The sequence below is a fragment of the Schistocerca cancellata genome, chromosome 5, assembly GCF_023864275.1.
Source record: "Schistocerca cancellata isolate TAMUIC-IGC-003103 chromosome 5, iqSchCanc2.1, whole genome shotgun sequence".
Taxonomy (NCBI): Eukaryota; Metazoa; Arthropoda; class Insecta; order Orthoptera; family Acrididae; genus Schistocerca; species Schistocerca cancellata.
In genome coordinates, this window is record NC_064630.1 from 99,667,899 (window position 1) to 99,673,650 (window position 5,752).

At 44.3% G+C, this 5,752-nt stretch overlaps 1 non-coding gene across 1 annotated transcript; it reads left to right on the top strand.

Annotated features, from left to right (window-relative positions):
- The first annotated feature begins 5,348 nt into the window (after nucleotides 1-5,348).
- On the top strand, nucleotides 5,349-5,423 carry Trnat-ugu (transfer RNA threonine (anticodon UGU)). Its single transcript has one exon. It is a non-coding gene; the product is annotated as a tRNA-Thr (tRNA).
- Nucleotides 5,424-5,752: the final 329 nt, after the last annotated feature.

Sequence of the window (5,752 nt, forward strand, 5' to 3'; positions counted from 1 at the left end):
TAACAACAAGAAACTGTCTTTATAACAGTTTCTGCATGAACGATTACTCAGTCGTTTAGCGGTACCCCATTCCCTAGGTTTCCTATCAATAGTAACTACAATGCTGCCGCTGAAATTCTGTCGTCATGAGATTGTTGACATGATTTTCCATCTTCGGCAATTAACGGATTAAGCTGATTTGGTCATAAAAGTTGAATCAGATTCATCACTTGAGGGGTGGTAAGTGTTTGATAAGAGTTTGTACTCATGAACAGTCCTGTCATCCAGCCCCATCAATATATGTACCTGTATTGCACTGTGAATGTAACATTTCCATAGATAGTGTGTGTACGGCCATTTACCATCTATGATTTGGAATTTTTCACATTAGGCTACGTCAGGCGTGGTTGTACGAGTAAGTGGCATACACGTCACCAGAGTACATTCTCCGAAACATTCCTAGGTCCACTGCTTCCGATGTGATGGTGAAGTGGAAACGTGAAAGGACACGTACAGCACAAAAGCATATAGGCCGACCTCGTCTGTTGACTGGCAGAGACCGCCGACAGTTGAAGAGGGTCGTAATGTGTAATAGGCAGACATCTATCCAGACCATCACACAGGAATTCCAAACTGCATCAGGATCCACCGCAAGTATTGTGACTGTTAGGCGGGAGGTGAGAAAACTTGGATTTCATGGTCGAGCGGCTGCTCATAAGCCACACATCACGCCGGTAAATGCCAAAGGACGCCTCGCTTGGTGTAAGGAGGGTAAACAATGGACGACTGAGTGACGGATCATTGTACACAATGTGGAGACCCGATTACAGGGTGTGGGTATGGCTAATGCCTGGTGAAAGTCATCTGTCAGCGTGTGTAGTGACAACATTAAAATTCCGAGGCGTTGGTGTTATGGTGTGGCCGGAGGGAGCTTGCACACCTTGTTGTTTTGCGTGGCACTTTCACAGCACAGGCCTACACTGATGTTTTAAACACCTTCTTGCTTCCCACTGTTGAAGAGCAATTCGGGGATGGTGATTGCATCTTCCATCACGATCGAGCACCTGTTAATAACGCGCGACCTGTGGCAGTAACATCCCTGTAATGGACTGGCCTGCAGAGAGTCTTGACCTGAGTCCTACAAAACATCTTTGGGATGTTTTGGAACGACGACTTCGCATCAGGCTTCACCGAACGGCATCGACACCTCTCCTCAGTGCAGCACTCCGTGAAGAATGGGCTCCCATTCTCCAAGAAACCTTCCAGCACCTGATCGAAAGTATGCCTGCGAGAGTGGAAGATGTCATCAAGGCTAAGGTTGGGCCAACGCCGTATTGAATTCCAGCATTACCGATGGAGGATGCCAAGAACTTGTAAGTCATTTTCAGCCAGGTGTCCAGATACTTTTTATCACATAGTGTATGGGGCCTGAAGATGACATAATGAAATGCTGAAACTGATGGCCTTCAAAATAAAATAAAATAACATCTTAAGTTACACAGCTGTTGGCGAATTTCACTGACGCTGACCGTTACTTATCCAGTCGATGTCAAAGTTGGTTCAACAGAGGTGGGAGAATGTCGCGGTCGACGGATCCCATGCTACTTTAGACATCGAACATCGTACGGCTGACCATCAAATGCAATTTATATCCCTCTAATTGCAAAGTGGCCCTAATAACAATGAGTTTAAAGTAACTTTGTGTATATCTTACTGTGCTAAGTAACTGTTACGTTAAATAACGTCTTAAACATGTTTTCTTAATAATTACTAAGCAAAGTGGTCCTCAAACCGGATGTTTTAACACTAGAGTGTTTTACTAGACGTACCATCCTCCTAACTTGGAAATGGCTTAACCAGACAGGTATAAAGGGACTTGCAATCTAATGTTGACACCGAACCGTGGAGCATTTTCTTTTCACATTATCAAATTATTGCCAGGAGAGGAGGCAGTACTAAATGGAACAGATACTATGCTTGCCCTAAGACTGAACAGCAGACTATAGAATTTGTGATCGTATGCTTACACATTAAGGGACCGACATATACCATTACTAAATATCATTTGTTTACTGTTCACGTTAGTATCAAATTATGATGCAATAGTAATATACTTTTCCGGTTGGAAAAAGTTTTCAAAAACTGTACTTGTTTTATTCTTGGAACCTCACACTAAGTGATTACAAATGTAAATTTTCTTTTCAGGAACAATATATCACTGAAACGACTATAAAAACCACTCACGACAAAATTAAAGATAAATCATGACAAATAATTGTAACTGGGTTATTTATTTCATTTTCCTAATGACTCTCTACCTGTTGTTTGCATCTTGGACTGTAGTATTACTGTGTTGAATCAGCGTAATTTTTGTAAATTAAAATGTCGACATCATTTTGCACACACATATTTGATTAATTCGGTACGGTGAAATCAAAGTTTCAATGTCAGTAAAATTTACTATAAGACAACACATTCTCCTAGGTGACGTGAAGCACACGTTTATGTACACTACTGGCCATTAAAATTGTTACACCAAGACGAAATGCAGATGATAAACGGGTATTCATTGGACAAATGTATTATACTAGAACTGACATGTGATTACATTTTCAGGCAATTTGGGTGCATAGATGCTAAGAAATCAATACCCAGATCAACCACCAAATGTAAGGGTTTCGAAGGGATCGAATGAAGGGTAGAGCCACGGGTCGTAAAACATCTGAAATGTAACATCCACTGTTCAAAGTGCAGTCAATGCGAACAAGAGGACTCCGCAGCTCGTGTTCGTGTGGTAGCGTTCTCGCTTCCCGGGCCCGGGTTCCCGGGTTCGATTCCCGGCGGGGTCAGGGATTTTCTCTGCCTCGTGATGACTGGGTGTTGTGTCCTGTCCTTAGGTTAGTTAGGTTTAACTAGTTCTAAGTTCTAGGGGACTGATAACCATAGATGTTAAGTCCCATAGTCCTCAGAGCAATTTTTTCGGACAAGAGGTGACTGAGACGTGTAACCAATGGCACCCCATACCATCAAGCCGGGTGATACGCCAGTATAGCGATGGCGAATACATGCTTCCAATGTACTTTCACCGCGATGTCGCCAAACACGGATGCGACCATCATGATGCTGTAAACAGAACCTGGATTCATCCGAAAAAATGACGTTTTGCCATTCGTGCACCCAGGTTCGTCGCTGAGTACACCATCGCAGGCGCTCCTGTCTGAGATGCAGCGTCAAGGGTAACCGCAGCCGTGGTCTCCGAGCTGATAGTCCATGCTGCTGCAAACGTCGTCGAACTGTTCGTGCAGATGGTTGTTGTCTTGAAAACGTTCCCATCTGTTGATCTGGGTACCGAGACGTGGTTGCACGATCCGTTACAGCCATGCGGATAAGATGCCTGTCATCTCCACTGCTAGTTATACGAGGCCGTTTGGATCCAGCACGGCCCTCCGTATTACCCTCATGAACCCACCGATTCCATATTCTGCTAACAGTCATTAGATCTCGACCAACGCGAGCGGCAAAGTCGCGATTCGATAAACCGCAATCGCGACAGGCTATAATCCGACCTTTATCAATGTCGGAAACGTGATGGTACGCATTTCTCCTTACACGAGGCATCACCAGGCAACTCCGGTCGACTGCTGTTTGTGTATGAGAAATCGGTTGGAAACTTTCCTCGTGTCAGCACGTTGTAGGTGTCGCCACCGGCGCCAGCCTAGTGTGAATTCTCTGAAAAGCTAATCATTTGCATATCACAGCATCTTCTTTCTGTCGGTTACATTTCGCGTCTGTAGCACGTCATCTTCGTGGTGTAGCAATTTTAATGGCGAGTAGTGTACTTTCAATATACACTGACGGAAAAAAACGCAACAACGCGAAGGCGCTGTGCAACATAAATGACAGTTGAGCTGATGGTAGGGAAAAATACCTTGAATGCGACAAAGAATCCGTTGTCAGCACCTCATTGAGTTTGGAGTCGTGGAATAGGGCTACGAGAACCTGAATGTTGCTTCTGATATATTGCAGAAAGACGTGGAAGGAATGTAGCCACTGTAAGTGATTACTGGCACCGGTGGTCACGAGAGAGTACGGTGGTAAGAAGACCGGGCTCCGGAAGCCACGTGGCGCTAACGAGAGGTAATACCATCGTGTTCGGTGTATGATTGTGGCATATCGTACTGCATCTGCAGCAGCAATTTGAGCACCAGTTGGCACCACAGTGACATAACGAACTGGTACGAATTGGTTACTTCAAGGACAGCTTCGAGTCAGACGCCCCGTAGCGTGTGTTCTACTGGCTCCAAACCACTACCGTTTTCGACTTCAGTGGTGTCAAGCGAGAGCTAACTGGAGGGCAGGCTGTAGATCTTTTGAGTTTCCTGATGAAAGCCGGTTCTGCGTCAGTGTCGCGATTTTTTCGGTCAGTGTTTGCTTAGAAGGAGGCCGGTTGAGGGTACACAACCAGCCTATCCCACGTACCCTGGTTGCAAATTTGTACGTCAGTCTGGTGATTCGATCTGTTGTGGTGCCGTGCATGAAAAGCATTCCAGGGGTGTTTTCCAACAGGATAACAGTTTTTGTCTAGAGAGTGTAGACATGTCGCCTTGCGCTGATCGATCACCACATTTGTCTCCAACCGAGCATACATGCGACATCATCAAACGACAACTCGACGTCATCCACAACCAGCGTAACCGTCCCTGTATTGACTGTCAATTTGCAACAGGCGTGGAACTCCATCCAACAAACTGATATCCTGAACCTGTACAACACATTGCATTCACGTTAGCACACTTCCATTCAACATTCTGGCCGTTACACCAGGTATTAATATATTATCATTTCGTATTTGCATTGGCTTATCTCGCGCTTACCTTAACTTACGAGCTTGCAATTTTAATGATTTAAGTATGTTATCTAGAAAAAAATGTATTCGAAAAATTTCATTACTCTATGATAATTATTTTTTGGTGTTGCTACTTTTTCCGTCAGTGTTTATATTATTTGCACTTTTAAAATAAATTTAGTTATTTTGACAAGCACAGTGACTAGTTTTCTATCATTACGTAAATTCTTATCAGTCGTATATTTATTTACTAAGATGGTATCTGTTCTTTCGGACATGTCCGAAAGAACAGAGACCATCTTGGTAAATATATAGTTCAGGCTCACCGGCCACTTGACAATCTTCTTCTTCTGTGCGAATGCACGAACAGTGCCCTAACTCTTGCGGGAATCTGCAACGCGCCGCGAGTGATGAGTATAATGGGCGGGGACACTACGAATGTAGTGCGAGACAATAAGGTGAGAATGTGGATTTCGCGGGAGGCGTGCCAGAGATAAATCCCTGCAGTCGCGCTGTCCTCTATGTCCTCGGTGGCTCAGATGGACAGAACGTCTGCCCTGTAAGCAGGAGGTCCCGGGTTCGAGTCCCGGTCGAGACACACATTTTCATCTGTCCCCGTTGACGTATGTCAACGCCTATAAGCAGCTGAGGATGTTCATTTCATTGTAATCTTATCAGTCGTGCAGGTTTCGTAAGTGTGTTTAAGCTGCACATTTCTGCTAGCTTAGTATAATTACAACACAAGTAGTCAGAACTTTTACTAAGTGTGTGCTGTCGTTGAACTAACGACTTCATTATTGCAGTGTATTTGGTTCTCTTTTAGCCTGTCTAAATTTTCGTGTATCTTTTTCCGTCTCATTTGTATCTTACTCCACTGGGCTTCACCCTCAATGTAACACACAGCACGCTAGCTTTCAAGACATGGAA